Source organism: Hemiscyllium ocellatum, chromosome 31, assembly GCF_020745735.1.
Source record: "Hemiscyllium ocellatum isolate sHemOce1 chromosome 31, sHemOce1.pat.X.cur, whole genome shotgun sequence".
NCBI classification, from domain to species: Eukaryota; Metazoa; Chordata; class Chondrichthyes; order Orectolobiformes; family Hemiscylliidae; genus Hemiscyllium; species Hemiscyllium ocellatum.
In genome coordinates, this window is record NC_083431.1 from 41,954,853 (window position 1) to 41,975,094 (window position 20,242).

Consider the following 20,242-nt stretch of genomic DNA (forward strand, 5'->3'; position numbering starts at 1 on the left):
AGGCAGTCCAGAGGACTGAAAAATTGCTAACATGACACCCCTATTTAAAAAGGGAGTAAGGCAAAAGATGGAAAATTACAGGCCAATTAGTCTAACCTCAGTTGTGAGTAAGATCCTGGAATTCCATAGTGAAGGATGACATTTCTGAATACCTGGAAATGTATGGTAAAATAGGGCAAAATCAGCATGGTTTCATCAAGGGGAGGTCATGCCTGATGAATCTGCTGGAATTCTTTGAGTAAGTAATGAGTAAGCAAGGAGAGCCAATGGAAGTTATCTACCTGAGCTTCAAGAAGGCCTTTGACAAGGTTCCGCATAGGAGGCTCCTGAGTAAGGTAAGGGCCCATGGTGTTAGAGGCAAGGTGCTAGCATGAATTGAAGCTTGGCTATCTAGCAGAAAACAGAGAGTGATGATAAAAGAGTCCTCAGGATGGCAGCTGGTGAAGAGTGGTGTTCCACATGGCTCAGTGTTGGAACAACAACTTTTCACTTTATACATTAACAATCTAGATAAAGGAACTGAGGTCATTCTGGGCTAAGTTTGTAGACGATACAAAGATAAGTAGAGGGACAGATATCATTGAGGAAATAGAGAGGCTGCAGAAGGATTTGGACAGGTTAGGAGAGTGGGCAAAGAAGTGTCCAGGTTGAGTACAACATGAGAAAGTGTGAGGCCATACATTTTGCTCGAGAGAATAGAGGCATGAACTATTTTCTAAATGGAGAGAAAATTCAGAAGTCTGAAGTACAAAGAGACTTGGGAGTTCTAGTCCAGGATATTCTCAAGGTAAACTTGCAAGTTCAGTCGGTTGTTAGGAAGCAAATGGTAATGTATGCAGAGGTCGGTGGGGTGGAAGGTGAGGACCAGGGGGATTCTGTCCTTGTTGCGTTGGGAGGGCTGAGGTTCAAGGGCAGTAGGGCATGAGGTGGAGGAGACGTGTTGGAGGGCATCGTCAACCATGGGGAAAGGAAGTTGCAATCTTGGAAGAAGGAGACCATCTGCGACTTTCTGAGGTGGAATTGGTCATCCTGAAGGAGAAAGTGAGGTCTGCAGATGCTGGAGATCAGAGCTGAAAATGTATTGCTGGAAAAGCGCAGCAGGTCAGGCAGCATCCAAGGAACAGGAAATTCGACGTTTCGGGCATAAGCCCTTCTTCAGGAATCTGAATGTCAGGAATTTATACCTGACATGTGCCCCCTTTTCCTTGACCAGAATCTCAGTATACAGCCAGTGTTTCCGAATGCTGTCAGCATTGATTGAGCTGCACACTAACAGAACATGCTGGTGCTGAACGGTCCTTTTATCTCACGTTTAAAATGTTCCCATTCTGATGGTAAAAGTTGTAAATCACACAACATCAGATTATAGTCCAACAGTTTATTTGAAAGTACAAGCTTTCAGAGTGCTGCTCCTTCTCAGGTAGCTCATGGGGCAGGATCGTAGGACACTGAATTTATAGTAAAAGATCAAAGTATCCTATGTATAGGAGCACTTATTTATTTACATTTGTATGTATTAGGTAGAAAGTGAATGTACCATAGCCAAATTTGAAGACAACACAAAAATGTGTCACTTATAACCTTAATTCATTTGTTTTACACTAGACAATAATTACGGCAATGTTTAACTTTTAACTTTGTTCTTTCTTTCGACCTTGTTCTTAAGATTCTATACCTAGGTACTTATACCTAATATGGCAGCATGTGTGGTGTTATACACTTTTCACTCCCACTTTTGGTGTCCTGGATAATAAGGAAAGCAAGTGGAATATTGACCTTTATTTCAAAAGAAATGGAGTATAAAAGTGCTAAAACCATACAAGGCACTCATCAAACCATAGACTGAATACTGTGAACAGTTCTAACCCCCGAAGGAAAGACATACTATCATTGGAGGCAGTCCAGAGAGGGGTCACAAGACTATTGCGAGTTATAAAGGGACTGTCTTTTGAGGAGAGGTTGAATAGATTGGACCTGTACTTATTGCAATATAGAAGAATGAGAGGTAATCTTATTGAAATATATGAGATCTTTAGGGAAATTGACAGGGTAGATGTGGAGAGGTTGTTTGCCCTTGTGGGAGCATCAAGGGCCAGAGAGCATAATCCCAGAATAAGGGGCCCCACATTTAAGAGGGAGACAAAGTTCTCAGAGAGCTGTAAATTTCTAGGCGGGGATGGTCAGATTTTTAATCAGTAAGTGAATCAAGGGTTATGAGGAAATGTCAGGAATGTAGAGTTGAGAATTATTAGATCAATCATAATCTCATTGAATGGCACAGCTCACTGAATGGCATACTTCTCTTCCTGCATCTTATGTCTTAGTTTGTCAAATACAACAATCTAGTGGTGTCTAAGACCCTTTTTCACTGCTTTAATGATGTCATGGATATGTCATCAGTTATGACTTCATGACTTACATAAATCTCATTATACTACATATGTGCCTCCGTCTTCTTTCTACTTGGTCTACATTATTCCTATAGACTGCTTCTCCGTACTTACATAGTCTTTGCAATCCTTAATATCATTATTACTATTACCATTTTGATCACAGTCACACCTCTCCACAACCCCTCTCTGAAGTCCTAATCTCACAGGTTGAGAAGATCAAAGCTCTGACTAAAACTGATGTGTCTGATTTCACCTTCCTTCCTCATTAATGATTCTGCCATTGAATACCCATTATTTAGTGGTGTTGCTCTGTAACTGAGGAGAACTAATTCCCGGTCTGGATGTTTTTTGCATCAGAAGCTTCACAATCTTGATGGCTCTTTCTACCTTTCTGTTCTCAAAAGAGGATGAAATGGAGAACTTGCCATTTGATTGAAACCTGTCTCCAAAATTAACTTTCTTAAATCCTAGATGTAAAATGAGGTCAATGCCCGATTCTATTCTTTAGAAAAACAATGTATCACAGGGATCCTTTTCAGTATCTGATCACTGAGTCTCCTATGGTTGAGTGAAGTCTTGGCACGTAATCTATCTTGAATAATAATCAACTAAGACTAAATCTCCCTTCTTTCCAAAGCTGAACAAATCCATCACCTGCTTTTCTGAAAATGTTGATGAAATCATTGACCATGAAGGCACTTGACATGAATGGCAAACGTTTGGCACAAATTATGTAACTTTGTATGTCTTGCAAAATGCCTGGCCACTACATTGATTGTTGTGCTTTTGCTCTACAGTTGAAAATATCTACTTCTCTCCTGTGGAATTTATGTAAGACCTAACTTTGCTATGTCAATTCTATGATCATACGTGAATAAATCTCCCACTATTGCCAAGTGTTCTTGTTGTTCATGGTAGTTTTCCAGCACTTAGTCTACTGGACCATGGTTTGACCACCCTCACAAACAGTTTTGTTAGACTTCAACGCTGCCAGATTTGTCTGAATTTTCTTTCAGTTGCTGGGAAAATGTTGGTTATAGCTGTGGAATAAGACCCTAATTTTACGAAAAAAAGATGTTGTTTTTTTGTTCAATCCATATCATTGTTGCACCTCATCAGCCTACGCCTGAATCTTTGTGTAGAGGTACTTTTGAGGTTTATTTGAATCCTGATAATGTTATCAAATACTTATAGTCTGTTGAACCTGGAAATGCAGTCCTATTAGGCAGTCTACAGACCTTTTCTTTCCCATATAATTGTAAATGCTTCCTTGTCTATAGTGAATAGTTCTGTTAAGTTTTCAAAGTTCTTGACATAAAATGGATTTTTTTTGTGTTCCACCAGTTTGCACTTGAGCAAGGTCTGCAGCTAGTTCTGTGGGCAATGCACCTGCAGATATTATGATGAATACACCTGTAATGTCTTCAAACAACATTAGAAAACCGTTTCTCTTTAATCCTTTCAAAAGCTGTTCTTTGCTCCAGTACTATTGCTGCCTTTTCTTCAAAAGCTCTCTTATGAGTTGAGTAAGACTGGATAAGTTGGAGATAGACTTTCCTACTTGATTTATTATGCCTAACAAACACTGCACGTTATTTGAAACAAAACAGAAGTGCTGACGAAACTCAGCAGGTCTAGCAGCATGTATAGACAGAGCAACAGAGTTCCATAGTCTTTGTTTTATACGACTGCACATCGTTTATTCACTTCAGTGTTTGAAATTCAGTGATAGCACTTGCCTTCCTTTGATCCAGCATGAAACCTTCTTTTTGGATAAAGTGCCCTAGGTGTGTAATCATCATTGTAAAATTGGCATTCCTTGCTTATTGTAAGGTTTATGTCCTGTAGAGTCTCTAGCAAGTCCCTGATCTTCTGGTCATATTTGTTCTTTTGTTAACCATCATCCATACGGTAAATGGTTCCCTGCTTCCCTTCTGGGTTTCCGTGCATCCCTTTTTGAAAATTTCTGGTGCAAAGGAGATTCCAAATGGGAGATGGTTGAAACAATACCACCTGAATAATGCAATGATGTATTCAATAATTTTGACTCTTGGTCTGAGGATATCTGCTAGAATTCAGTTTCACAAAAAAAAATCTGTTGCCAATTTTGCTGAACAGTCACTGGCAGGTGAATTAGGATAGATTTCCCTTCTAACTGCTATGTTTAACTGAACGATATTGACACACAGTCATAGTTTCCCAATTCTCTTGGAATAAGTTATTACCCCTAAGAGCCACTGTATCCGTCTGTCACTGGAGATATTGCCAACTTTCAATAATGCTGTCGAGCTAAGATTATACTTTTCTCATCAAAAATCAAGATATTTTCCTGATTGTGTAATCACAGATGAGCAAAGCATTTACTTTTAGAGTAATGTGATAAAACTGCTTCATATTGCATAAACCTTTAAAACCTTTGGAAATTGTTTTTGAAATTCTCTCTTATCTAAATTCTGAAGTACTTTTTCTACTCCCTCAGAAGCCGAGATGAATACATTCATTTCTGCTCAAGAATGAAACATTCTGATTACTCCATGTATATAATGTTTCAATGAGATCTTATACTTTGTGGCTGATCTTCATGATGATTTGCCAACACATTTGATGATCTGTGCCTCCCCAATGTTGGTATTTATGTTTGCTGGTCTGACTCTTTTAGATTTCAACCGTATTGTCTAACAGTTTTGGAAAAGCTTCTCCTGTGTCAAGTTAACTTATGTTATTTCGAAGACTTGTACGTTCAGGATTAACGGTCCAGAATCTGTTTTAACTCTTCCACCTCATCAGTACTTTACTTTGGCTCTGTATCTTTCAGCTCTGGCACCTTTTTCTTGATACATGATGTCTATTTCTCTGGAAACTTTCCTGTTGCAGGATATTTTTATTGTTTTTGAAATGGTGAAAGTGCTCTTAACTTATTGCATTTTCTAAAGTGTTCCAACTAATCACACTATAGCACTAATCTCCTCTACTCGACATATGTTGCATTTAGCATTCTGTTCAGAGGTACATTTTGCCAGTTAGATACAAAATTGGCTTGTCAGTAGGAGAAAGAGAGTGGTGTTGGAAATTTGTTTTTCAGACTGGAGTCTGTGACCAGTGTGTTCCAAAGGTATTGGTGCTTGGTCCACTGTTGTTGGTCATTGATATAAACAATTTGGATGCGAATATCAGAAGCATGATTAGTAAGTTTTCTGGATTTTGTGGATGACACCAAAAATGTTGAAACTGAAGAAGGTTATCTCAGAATAAAAAGGGATTTTGATCAACTGGGCCAATGGGCCGAGGATTAGCAGATGGAGTTTAAATTAGATAAATGTGAGGTTTTGCATTTTGGTGAGATCAACAAGGCTAGGACGTATACAGTTAATGATAGGGAGTTGGAAAGTGTGTCAAACAGAGAGACCTAAAGATTCAGGGACAGTTCCTTGCAAGTCACATCACAGATAAACAGAGTGTAATAAAGGCAAAGAAGGTAAAGGGTGATTCTAAGGAAGGGTCACTGGACCTAAAACATTAATTCTGATTCCTGTCCACAGATGCTACCAGACCTGTTGAGATTTTCCAGCAATTTCTGCTTTTGTTTTGGTCAAGAAGGTGTTTGGCACACTTACGTTCATTGCTCAGAATGTTGAGTATAGGAATTGGGATGCTATGTTATGGTTGTACAGCACGATGATGAGGCCACATTTAGAATACCATATACAGTTCTGGTTGCCCTGCCATAGGAAAGATATTATTACATTGGAAAGGGTGCTGAAAGATTTACAAGAATATTACCAGGATTGGAGGATTTGAGTTAGAAAGAGGGGCTGGATAGGCTGGGACATTTTTAACTGGAGCATAGAAGGCTGAGGAGTGACCTCACAGAGATTTTTAAAAAATGAAGAGCATAGATAAGGTCTTGCCCTGGGGTAAGGGAGTTTAAAGCTAGAGGGCATAACTTTAAGGTAAGAGGAAAAGATTCAAAAGCGGCAACTTTTTTACACAGAGCTTGGTTCAATGTGGAATAAACTGCCAGAGGAAGTGGGAGATGGAGGTATAGTTACAACATATAAAAGGCATTTGGATAGGTGCATGAGTAGAAAAGGTTTAGAACATCAAATGCAGGCAAATGGGACTAGTTTAGTTTGGGAAACCTAGTCAGCATGGGCGAATTGGATGGAAGGTTCTGTTCCCATGCTGTATAACTTTATGACTCTATCTTGTACATCCTAATTTGGCTGATGACATTGATTCCCACCTTTTGGCATTTTGTTGGGCTTTCAGGAGGATGACAATTCCAGATTGAGATCTACCCATACAATTGTATTATCAGAATCCCAGGTATTTCCTTGCATTGCTGACTGATTTTGGACTCTGATTTCTCCCTGCATAGCCAATTGGATTGTCTGTTCCAGTTTTAGATATTTCTTGGACTGAAGAAAGTTTGACAATTTTTCATCCCTCAAACCAACTACAATATAGACTCTACTTAATTTATCTTTCAAAGCTTCACACCTAAAATACCTGGCTGGAGACATATATCTATTACAAAAACTTGTATTGATTATTCTGAACACTGAGATTGCTGATTAAATCTCACTCAGTTTCTCAAAATACTTCTGTTGGGGTTAAAGTGTATGTCAAATGCTTTCATCAATGCATAATATCATTGTTTTTTTGCTTCACACTTTGTAGTACCAGAATATTATCACCTGTTGGATTCTATATTGTTGCGGGGAAAATCTCCACTCGGAGTCAGAATCGGGATTCAACAACAGAGTTGATTGTATAAAGAAACCGGAGCTCCGGGGAGAGAGAGTCCGCCAGCACTGCTGTCAGCTGTGAATCTCCTCTCACCCTCCAAGCACATATCATGATATTTTATACATTTTATAGTGTAATGGTCCAAATATCGAGTCTTTGTTTGTACAGCATGGTTTGTTTACAGAAAACATTACAAACTCATTGTCAGTTTCAGAGGAATGTTACAGCGTCATTGTCATTTTCAGCAGCAATGCAGAAGCCCATTAGTCCAGTACTTGGTTGTGATCATTCTTCCTGAGAAGAAAGATCATTTTCTGTTACTGTAAATCTAGGGTATTAACACTTGTATGCCAGCAGTCTCAGGTAGTTAACATTTCTATTGAAGATGGTGGCTGGACTCGGACACTTCAACGGGCAGTAGATGTTTCTGATGTGTATTCTGTCCCCCACCTGCCTTAAACTAATTATCTATGTTCTGTGTCAATTGTGCTGGTATCCTTTTGACTTCAACCAGTATCTGTGTATGCTTCACTGTACTTTTCCCTGTAATGGCTCCATCTTGTGTGCTAAGTGACCAACTTACGGCTCAGCGGCCATCTTGTGTCTATGTGACCCGTGTCAGCATGCCCCGTGTCAACTCCCATTTCAATTTAAAAACATTTTTTAAAAATTACTTTATGGCACTGTTTATTTGTGTGTAAACTGAAAGCTGTTCTAAAACTGCCACTTCCAGAACTCTCAATTTTGGCATTATTGTGGGCCTTCCAAATTATTAAATGTTGAGTTAATGGCAAGACACCCTCCAGACCAGCTACAGATCATCATGCGTGACTAACCTTGGTGTGCATCTAGGTTTTTCCTCCTTATGCCAAATGGTTACTATTCTGTGCATTTAATCTCTAGAATGTTGCCAGTTTGTGGCCAAGATTTAAATTCTTCCATGGTAAGTTCCCTCCCTTCAGAGTCTTCTCCTTTTTAATCAGCTACATTATCAAAGTCTTCTGATGTCCTGTCATGTCATCAGAGTCTTTCTTTTTCAGGTTTGTCCTTTGGACACTAAACTTCAGATCCTGACTCTGGACTTTTTTCCCTTGCTGCCTCCATATTTAGAGCTGAAAATGTGTTTCTGGAAAAGCGCAGCAGGTCAGGCAGCATCCAAGGAACAGGAAATTCGACATTTTGGGCATAAGTCATTCATCAGGAATCAGGATTTTGCCTCCATATTTAAGCTAATATCAGTCTGCACTGTTTCGAGTGGTGGGTGTGCACACATATACTATCCTTCAGGCCAATTTCTCCCTTCAGTCGCTATTTACAGTCATGCTCTTTATTTATTTCTGTGCATTGGGTATCAAGTACGCCTCTTCACATTGTGCATTCTAGGCTGGTCTCTTCACTCTTACTAATGTCAGAATCATGTGATCAATGAAGTTTTCATGATATGCATGAATCTTATTTTACCATATAATCAATACCAAGGTCAAATTTAATATTTTTAGATTCACTGAATATTGTAACTGGAGAGTCACAGCTACTCACTAAGTTTTTCCAGTGCCAGTTAATCTAGCTGAGAAGATGCTGTTTAGCATTATAACTGAGGAGAGAAAATACAAATCATGAATAGGAATATTAAGGATATAAGTCACCTAAATTGGCCAAATAAAACAATTGTCATAGCACAATGAATTCAGAATGACTCAAACAGAAATAACAGAGGGCTGATATACAGTGGCTACAGTATAATTTTACTTCTAGAATTAGACAAATTATTTGTAGTCATGTCAGAAAAATATTATTTAATCGGGTATCTGAGGTTAATACTAAGTCTTGGCACTTTGTGACAAATATTAATCATATGTTGTCAGTGCGAGAATCTGTGCCAGACAGTTGTTTATACTTTTGTTTTGCTATTTAGAAGTTTAATTAGGTTGCATATACAAGATGGTCTGGCAGTTTGTGGTTGTTCTGTTTGAGATTCTGAATGTTATTTTGTGCATTGTGTTGACCACCCTGTTTCTTCATTTATGGCTTCATTATGATTAGCAAGAACATCAGTCTGCAACTGTTCAAATGCTGAATCTTAAAAAGAACCCTGAAACCATGCAATGAAACTGTTACACTTCAACGTTTTATGATATTTATGTTTTTGTTGTTAGTGCCCTCTTAGTTATGTGTGGATTTAAGTTTCACTTTGAATACACAAGCTAGCTTTAGTAAAGCCTATTGTAATAATTATAAAGACCAGGATAATGGACAGGCACATCTGGATTTTACCATTTTATGATTTGGGCAACCAAGCACGAACATTGTAGCAAATACTTAAGTTGGTGCAGCTGTGACTGACTGTCATTTTCAGTCTGTCATTTCCAAATATTTTAAAGGAAAGGTTCTTGAATTGGACAGCATAGAAAACACCTTACAGTAGGATGGTGTCGTCAGTTCTAACAAATTCTGTGGGAAATTTGAGAAAGACAAGGAGAATCACCCAGAGTTAATTCGGTGCTGCAAGAAATGTAGATAATGCATTTGAGGGATTCAGACCTTGGTGATTTTAGTTGACCTGGTAAAACATCCTATAATGCTCCTGCCTACCGGAGATTTGAACTTGTATCTTTCTCTAGTTTATTTCCATGGTCCCTTCACATCCTCTCTGCGTTCATATTTCACAATGAGACCCACTTCCTATTCCCTCAATCTTATATATCTAGTAAATTGCTAATCACCCAACTTTTCCTCCAAATCCGTATATTAGCCAAAATTATAAATTTTTCTCTCCATTAAATTATCCCTCTTTCCTTTAAACCTGCTGTCAAAGCCACCTTTCTCCAGAAAAACAAAGCTTGATACCACTATTCTTGCAAGCTATGTTTCTATCTCCAAGCTTTTTTTCTTCTCTAAAGTCCTTGAAAGTGTTGCCAATTTCTTACATCCACTCTGGTTTCTCCAAGGATTCTCATCTACATTCTGACTCTTAATGACATTATCCACAAACACAGTGTTAGTTTTCACATGTATATCAGTGCCCATCTTTCCAACATGTAAACCAGCTCAGAGCTGAAATCTGAGCCAGAGGACATTCAAAAAGTTATATTCTAGACTTTTTTGTGGAAAACATTGAGCACCTTATTCCCTGATAATAGCTAAACCCCACTACCACCACATCCATCCCCAATCATTTCTTCATGTTTCTTGCAATTGCTTTTAAAGACTTCCTGTACCACACTGCACCCCCACCAATCATCGACCATATCTCATCCCTTCTCAAATGCTGAGACCACTTCCATAGAGCCCTAACTGCAGCATCTTGCCACAGATTCCCTGTTCTTGCCCACTGGTCAGTTAAGCAACATAGCTGGGTCTTTGGTAGGATTACACAAGACTTTATTTAAATATTGCCATACTGTTAAAATCAATTGACCGCTGGATCCCCTACATTGCCAGGTTCTGCTCATTTCCACTCCACTCTTGCCTCATCAGGAATATTGGGGTGTAAATCTAACCATCTAGGGTCCTTTCCATTTCAAATATACAGTAGTACAGAACGTTTTATTTGAGATAAATGATTTTGGATGCAGAGAAAGAATTACCGTGATTCTGTTATTTGTTCAACAGTGAAACCAAACTGCAGATTATATTCTTATCTAACCCTATTTTATAACTGCTATTGTTTCAGCAGTTGATACTATCATGCAAAAAAGAAGTTGAATGATGTCCCTTCCCACAACCTAAATATTAGCATGACTTAAAGTTTCAACAATGTGACACAGATTTATAAAATAATCAGTTGGTTATTCTGCACTTGACAGCTTGAGTGGGTTGAAGGAATTCGTAAATAATAGGTTTGAGAGTTTTCATTGCTTTTTAATTAGTTTTGTGCTGAAGCATTTTTAATGATCTAGAGATGACAGAGTAAAAAGTGGAAGTAGACCTTTGCACCTGAGAGAGCTGTCTGTGTAATGTACCATTTGAACATGGTTGAACAATTCAAACATCTAAACAAAACAGTGTGTTGTTGAAAAAAGGCATTATTTTCATGTTGCATTCAAGAAAACTAGGAAGAAATACAAATGTAAAATGAAAACATCTTTCCTTTTTGTCTCAAAAGAAATCACTGATTGGTTGGCAAGTGTGCTTTAGTTGGTAGGGGTGTTCCCATGGAGAATGCACCATTTAGATGAAGACTGAAACCTAGAATTTTTATTCCTTTTCAAATATAGAACATTTTATTTGAGATAAGTAACATTAAAAGTACAGAAAAAAATTATTGTGAGTCTATTACTTGTTCACCGGTGAAACCAAACAGCAGATTATGACAGTTAACTGCCAAGTTAATTGTCTGCAAACAGACCAAGGCTGGTGAATCAAATCAAATAGCACACCCACAATACCATCAGATATAGGAGCAGACTGGCCATGAAGTGCATTGAGTCTGCTCCCACCTTTCAATGAGATCATAGTTGAGATCATGAGAGCAATTTCAGTTTTTGTTTTTTACCTGACTCATTGTATCCTCAGCAACAGCAAACTAGCTCTCAACAGATTTCAATGAGCTTGTTCACACTAATTGCCTTATTGCTGCATTGAACAGGTTTTCTCTGCCTACCTACCCCTTCCTGATGAAACTTACCTTCCTTTATTTGCATGCCATGCAAGATAATCTTATAGGCACCACATTTTATTGTGGTATAACTTCATAAGTTTTAAAAAAAAGCTCATTTACATTTTTAGTGTAATACATAATACAAAAACAACTGTTTATTATTTTATCTGGGCACCAGTGCAGTGTTTATTTTTGAGCTTTATATTGATATTTTTCTGGGACAAAAGATGGAATAACTTGTGAGCTTTCTTGTGCAATATTTCAGACTAATAATATTCTTTTGGTGTCAGTTTGTATTTTAGCTGCAGGCTAATTTAGTCTTTGCAATTTTGTTTTCAGTTTTGAAAATAAATCTGTATCCCTAGTGCTTTGTGCTTCCTGAATCATGCATCTGTGTGCTTTTTGATGCCAAAGGCATCTCCTCCAGTCACATTTCTCACTCCATTGTCATCCAACCATATGTTGTATCTGCACACAATCTCTGAATTAATATATTAATTTTGTCATTTAAACCTATAGCAGAATAAGAATATATTTCACAGAAATTTGATTCCACTAAGATTAAACTTAAAAAAAGGAATGTCAGTCATATTTCTATGTTTGGTGCAATGTGTACATTGTTCCAGGAAAGTGTACAAATATAACGTAAGACAAAAGATTAGAGTTTAAGACACATATGAGAAAACATATTTTGCCTCAGAGCGTTATGTGTCTTTGGATCCCCTTCCTCAAATGGCAGGTGTAATTCTTAATTACCCAGAAGGTGAAATATTGTCAGGGTTAAGCAGGACTATAGAGTTAAGGTTAAAATCAGATCAGCTATAATCTTAGGAGCTGAGTAGGCTATGCAACACAACAAGTCTACTCAGCCATTCAATGAGACTATAACTGATTTAATAATTCACAATCCACTTTCCTGCCTTTTCCCATAATCCGTGATTTTCTTACTGACTAAAAATCTATCCATCTCAGCCTTGAGTAAACCTAATAGCCTGTGCTCTATGGTAAAGAATTCTATGGATTCACTATCCTCTGAGAGGAGAAGCTTATCCTCACCTGTCTTAACTGTGTGACCCTTAACTCTGTGATTACGCCCTCTGGTTCTGGGGAGACAACCTTTCTACATCTACCCAGTTAAGCACTCTAAAATCTTGTATGTTTCATTAGGTCACTTTTCATTCTTTTATATTCCAATGAGTACAGGCTCAATCTACTCAACCTCTCCTCATAAGAGATTCCCTACTTACCTTGTGTCAGCCTGGTGACCTTCTCTTGACTATCTCCAATACTAGTTTATTTTTCCTTAGGTAAGGGGCCCAAAACTGTTCACAGTATTCCAGCTGACACCTGACTAGTGCTTTTTATAGTTTTAGCAAAACCTTCCCATTTTTAATACTCTATTTCCTTTAAAATAAATGCCAATATTATATTTGCCTTCCCTATTACCTGTTAAGCTTTGATGTTAGCTTCATGGGATTAATTGATGAGGACTCCCAAATCCCTCTGTTCTGTAGCTTTCTGAAGTCTTTCTACATGTAATTATATTCAGTTTCTCTGTTCTTCCTGCCAAATTGCATAACGTCATAATTCCCCAAATTATATTCCATCTGCCAACTTTTTGCTTACTCACAACTTTTTCACATACCTCTATCGATTCTTTGTGTCATCCTCACCACATGCTTTCCCACCAATTTTGCATCATCTGCCAACTTGGCTATAGTTTTTTACTTACTTCATCCAAGTCATTAATATATTTTGTAAATAATTGTGACCTGAGCACTAATCCTTATGGTACTCCACTAGTCACAGTTGCCATTCTGCAAATGTCCCCTTTTCCCAATTCTCTTCCATTATTTAACCAATCCTTAATGCATGCTAAAGTAGTACTTCTAATACCTGGTTCTTATTAAGTAGCTTAATGTGTAGCAGCTTGTCAAATGCCTTCTGAAAATCCAAATATGTTATGTCCACCATTTCCTCTGTATGTATCGTTTGTTAATCCCTCAAAGAACTCTAGTAAACCTGTCAGGCATGATTTCCTCTTCATGAACCCATATGACTTTGCTTCATCATTTTGTGCATTTCTATATGCTTTGCTGTTACATCCTTTTTATGAGATCTAACATTTTCCAACAAAATACATTAAGCTAACTGGCCAATTGCTAACTGCTTTTGTCTTCTTATCTTAACAATAACCTTGTTACGTTGGCAGTTTTCTAATCCTCTGGAACGTGTCCAGATCTAAGGCGTCCTGGAAAAATATGACCAGTGCATCCACTAAGTCTGTAATACTTCCCTTAACCTTTAGCCCAATTTGTTTATTTAGCAGTTTTTCTCTAGCGCTGGTCATTGTGCTTATTTCCTCGTTTCCTTTTGTGAGTTGCTTCTTTTATCATTTTTGGGATGCTATTACTGTCTCCTACCAGTTTATTTCCCCAGCCTCATTTTCTCAGGTGACTTTGGTTTCTTACTTCCTTTTTTATGAAGAAGCTCTTGCTATCAGTCTTGATATTACTTGCAGTTTACCCTCAAAATTTATTTTCTCTTTCCTTTCTTTTTTGGTTGTCTTGTGTTGGTTTTTAAAATTTTCCCAATCCCTCTGACTTACCACAAATCTTTGCCTCATTGTATGTTTTTTTTTTAAAATCCGATGCTTTCCTTAACTTCCCTGGTTAACCATGGTTGGCTTACCCCCTTACTGGAATCTTTCTTCTTCACTGTTATATATCTCCTTGTCCATATGTTTGTGCAATGAAATATTTATAATATATTCTGCTTCTGATCTTTACCTATTGATTTCATTTAGAAAGCGTGAGTGTGTGGTCAGATGAAAGTGGAATAAATTTAGCTGGGAGATTCTCCAATTAAATATTCTGAAAGCACTCACTTTAGCAGTTTGCCATATTCATCACACCAACAGAAGCCTCCTGAGTTCAAGGTATCATAATTCAAGGTCTAGAATTTAATACTTAATTCCCAGGTTTGATAGCGGGTCAATGCAAGTCCATCATCAAAACCCACAGTGGCAATCAAACCCAATGCCTAGAATCTAGGGAACCCATATGCCACTTAAAATCATGTTTGGAATACAGGAGAATTTATTCTATACAGTACTGTATATGCAACATGTGCAAAATAAAATCTATTTTATAGGTATACACATAAAACAATGCATTTCAGTTCCACAGATCTTTGATCAAATTTCAATTTATAATCCAGTCCTCGCTACATTGCCAATGTTTGCAACATTTTACCTTTAATTGTAAATGGAAGTTCCAGATTTTGAAGGAAAAAGTGATCCTGTCCAGTTGCATTACTTTTTTCCCACCTAAAAAGCTTCACAAGTGTTTGTAGCATTCAAGCACTGAAGATTAAAAAAAGTGCTACACATTTATTGCTACTTATTTTCAATTTTGTTTCAACTGATATGGACAATGATGCTTTCGGCCAGTAAAATTACTTAATTATTTTTAATTCCCGCTGGCTGTAATCAGCAGTGTGCCCCTTGCTTCCAGTTTGATTGACAAGCAAGTGAAGTTGCAGGCTATTAGGACAAGCAAAGGAACATGAGCCGATTTGATTTCAAAATGTAAAATAAATCTCTTTATTAGCAGTATAATTTGTCTGTATTGCAGTTCCTTTATTATACCTTGAAGAGATTGGCATAATTGCATAATAATCAGCTGCTGATTGTAAAATTGCTTTGACTAACACAATTTAACTGTTCAACAACAAATTCTACTTAAGTGATGTTGCTTAAAAAAGTGAAAAATACTCTGAAGAATGATTTCTATCAAGGGTCCTTTCCATAGCTGCAAGAGGTATTGTAAGACTTTGACTCAAAAGTTGCAAATAGTTATTACCAATCAAATTTAGGTTATTCATTTTAGCAGACATTTCTCATCTTCTGAACAATTTGAATTCACACAGCTGGTTAGAGATCAGATATTCCTTATAAAAAGTCAGGAAATCACAATGGCAAATTGCAGGCTACTGCCCGATAATTTTCCAACCTGTGCCTTTTCATTCCTTCAGGGAATGTTAATGTGATTGGCAAGGTTTGCATTATTGTCCATCATTAATGGGTTTTGAGAAGGTGAACCACCAACTTGAACCACATATTGGTTCATCCATAGCACTGTGAGAAAGAAGGTCAATTTTTTTTTGATCCAATTAACAGTGAAGGAACAGTGATGTAGTTCCATGTGGGGATGGGGTGTCTTGAAGGAAATTACTAGTTGTTGTTGAAGAAATGAATGTGTAAGAACTGGATGGGATGCCAGTCAAGCAAGTTGGTTTATTCTGGATGACATAGACCTTGTTGACTGTTATTGGAATTGTAGCAATTCAGACAAATATACTATATGCCATCACACACGGATCTTGTGGACAAGCTTTGGGAGTAGGAGGTCAGTTACTTGCCATTTTGTTCAATAACAAAGAAAAATGGTTAGATTCTCTTTATTGGAGATGGCCATTGTCTGGTACTTGTACATTATTGGAAGCTCCCATTGCTTGATATTTGTGTAGGACAAATGTTACTTGCCACTTAACATGCTTAACCATGACTGTTGCATATGAACATGAGGAGTAGCAAATGGTACTAAATATTGTGCAATCATCAGCAAATGTTTCCACTTCTGACTTTATGCTGGGTGGTAAATAATTAGATGTTGAGCCCAACACATTACAGGAGAAAGTGAGGTCTGCAGATGCTGGAGATCAGAGCTGAAAATGTGTTGCTGGAAAAGCGCAGCAGGTCAGGCAGCATCCAAGGAACAGAAGATTCGACGTTTCGGGCATAAGCCCTTCTTCAGGAATGAGGAAAGTGTGTCCAACAGGCTAAGATAAAAGGTAGGGAGGAGGGACTTGGGGATGGGCGACGGAGATGTGATAGATGGAAGGAGGTCAAGGTGAGGGTGATAGGCCAGAGTGGGGTGGGGGCGGAGATTCCCCCCAGATGTGATCGACGATGCCCTCCACCACATCTCCTCCACTTCCCACTCCTCTGCCCTTGAGCCCCGCCCCTCCAACCACCACCAGGACAGAACCCCACTGGTTCTCACGTACCACCCCACCAACCTCCATATACAGCGTATCATCCGCCGTCATTTCCGCCACCTCCAAACGGACCCTACCACTAGAGATATATTTCCCTCCCCTCCCCTATCAGCTTTCCGAAAAGACCACTCCCTCCGTGACTCCCTCGTCAGGTCCACACCCCCCACCAACCCAACCTCCACTCCCGGCACCTTCCCCTGCAACCGCAAGAAATGCAAAACTTGCACCCACACCTCCTCCCTTCTCTCCGAGGCCCTAAGGGATCCTTCCATTTCCGCCACAAATTCACCTGCACCTCCACACACATCATCTATTGCATCCGCTGCACCCGTTGTGGCATCCTCTATATTGGGGAGACAGGTCGCCTACTTGCGGAACGTTTCAGAGAACACCTCTGGGACACCCGGACCAACCAACCCAATCACCCCGTGGCTCAACACTTTAACTCCCCCTCCCACTCCACCAAGGACATGCAGGTCCTTGGACTCCACCATCGCCAGACCTTAACAACACGACGGTTGGAGGAAGAGCGCCTCATCTTCCGCCTGGGAACCCTCCAACCACAAGGGATGAACTCAGATTTCTCCAGTTTCCTCATTTCCCCTCCCCCCACCTTGTCTCAGTCAAATCCCTCGAACTCAGCACCGCCTTCCTAACCTGCAATCTTCTTCCTGACCTCTCCACCCCACCCCACTCCGGCCTATCACCCTCACCTTGACCTCCTTCCACCTATTGCATCTCCATCGCCCATCCCCCAAGTCCCTCCTCCCTACCTTTTATCTTAGCTTGCTGGACACACTTTCCTCATTCCTGAAGAAGGGCTTATGCCCGAAATGTGGAATTTCCTGTTCCTTGGATGGTGCCTGACCGGCTGCGCTTTTCCAGCAACACACTTTCAGCCCCAACACATTACAGTATGAGCTCCTCAGGATGGGGTTCTGGACTGAGATGATTAGCTTCCAACCATAGCAACAAGTATTTCCTTTTGTACTAGGATGACTCTAACCAATGGAGACATTTCCCTTTGCTTCCCATTAACTTTTGTTTTAGAAATACTTTAAGCCATACTTTAAATGCTGCCTTGATATCAAAGATAGTCACACTCACTTCATCTCTTGAATTCTACCCTTTTGTCCATCTTTGAACTAAGGCTTTAATGAGTCATGGACCCAAGGGCCCCAGATGGAATCTACAAGCCTTATCCCTTGCTGACAGTTCTCAACAGTAATGGGAATCATATTTGTTCATCTACCTGCATTCAAAAAGTACCGAAATGACAGTAGAGGATAAGGACATGTTGCGATCAGGAAAGGTACTATGCACAATAAGTACGTTATTTTTTTCTTTCATCTGGAATGACAGATGACATTTACTACAGGCAAATGCAACAACAAAATGAATCTCTTATCATGTTCCCAGCTCATGTAGCTTTTTTAACTTCATACTTATAATTCATTTGAAAAGCAAACCTTATAAGCACCGGAATAGGTGAAAAAGTCTGCCTCTGGCAATTCAGTAATACATTCAGCATCCATGTGTTTTTTTTTACATTACCTGCATTACAAAAGTGATTATACTTCAAAAGTACTTCATTGGTTGCAAAGCATTTTGAGATACCTTGTGGTTATGAAATGCTAATCTTTGTTTTCTTATGTCCACCAATACAACTCAGTCTTGTTTAAAATGTTTTTCTCTTTGTTTGTGAATAGATCACTCAGTTGGCATATGCCAAAGTGAATATACAGCAGAATTGCTGAAAGTGGCCCTTGAGAATACCTGCTTCCCATGGAAACTAAGCAATATGATTGCTCTGTCAGAATCATAACACTTATTCATAAATCACAGTTAATGCATTGTGATAACATTACTAGCTGGGGCCGATCTGCAAGGTTTTTAATACATCTGGTTCTTCACGTGTTGCTATATCAATCATGAAGCAAAGCTCAGTAACAGAATATATGATGCAGTACAATATTTACCCAATATTTAGATTTCACCATGGTCTTTGTTCCAGCTATCTTCCCTAAATTCCTGATGTCTTTACTACTCAATAAACACTGATGATTATCACTCCACACATCCACAATACCACCCCAATACACAATTTTTTAAAAATGCTTGAGTTATTATAGTTATTACCAAGATTCATCTTGCTTTCTTTCACTGGCTTCAGCAAAAGGCTTCTCCTAGTCCAGTGATGAGGTAGCTTCCAGCAATGTCCCAAAATGGCAGTCTTGTTCCGGTGAGAAGGTCTCGTCCCAGGTGGAAGTCTTCTTTTGCCTTAACATCCAGGTATTCCAATAGCCTACTGTGGCAGTCTTGTCCAGGATTGGCAGTCTCATCCCAGCATGACAGTATTCTTCGTTGGAGGCTTCTGGCCTCATATTTAAGTGGTCCAGCGTGGTGTTCTCATCAAGGAATGGCAGTCTCAGCCTAGCTGTGTGTTCTGGGTGTTCCAGCTTTCCTCAATCCCAAGAGCCGTTAACTGAACTGTAATGATCTTGCATCTAATCTTACTTTTTTTTTCATTTTTACGTATGGGTTCTGTCATTAATATAGCATTGTGATATTGCAGCTTATCAACCTTTCACTGTATTTTTCATGTAAAAGTACAAATAAATTTCTACTCTATTTCTACACTCAGTTCTGGTCCAAGTGACCCTCTTTCACTTTGATCCAGAATAATGAGTACTGACAGGCTTTTGAATATGGACGACATGCTATTCAAGATCACTCCTGTCCCCATTCGACCTCAAACCTACTTTCCAATATGTTCACTAGATAGTGATCAAGGTGGCATTCAGTGCAATTGTGTACTTTAGCCTCTGCCGAGTTGAAACTAGAAAATCATAGTTCAAATCATATAATCCCTACAATGTGGAAACAGGCCACTTTGGCCCAACAAATCTACACCAACCCTCCAAAGACTAACCCATCCAGACCTAGTCCCCTACCCTATTACTCTATTTGACTAATGTACCTAACCCACACATCCCTGAACATTATGTGCAATTTAGCATGGCCATTTCATCTAATCTGCATATCTTTGGATTGTGGGAGGAAACCAGAACACCCAGTGGAAACCCACGCAGACATGGGGAGAAATGTGTAAACTTCACACAGACAGTCACCCGAGGCTGGAATCAAACCCAGATCCCTGGTGCTGTGAAACAGCAGTACTAGCCACTGTGCCACCCACCTTTTAAAAAAAATAGCAGAGGCTGCCCTGACAGTGTGGGCCTCCTCATAGATCATAGATCAAATCATTAAATCCCTATAGTCTGGAAACAGACCATTTTTGGTCCAAAACGTCCACAGCGACACAAATCAACACAAATTAGAACCAAATTCGATGCATGCTACCTTCAATTCCTCCAGTATCTCAAAATTCTTGTCCTAGTCTTGAAATTCCTTCATGGCCCTACAACTATCAGCAACC

General features: G+C 39.0%; 1 protein-coding gene across 1 annotated transcript in view; it reads left to right on the plus strand.

Annotated features, from left to right (window-relative positions):
• tmem132e (transmembrane protein 132E) overlaps positions 1-20,242 on the plus strand; it is a 533,792-nt gene that overhangs the window by 357,180 nt on the left and 156,370 nt on the right. The window lies entirely within an intron of this gene.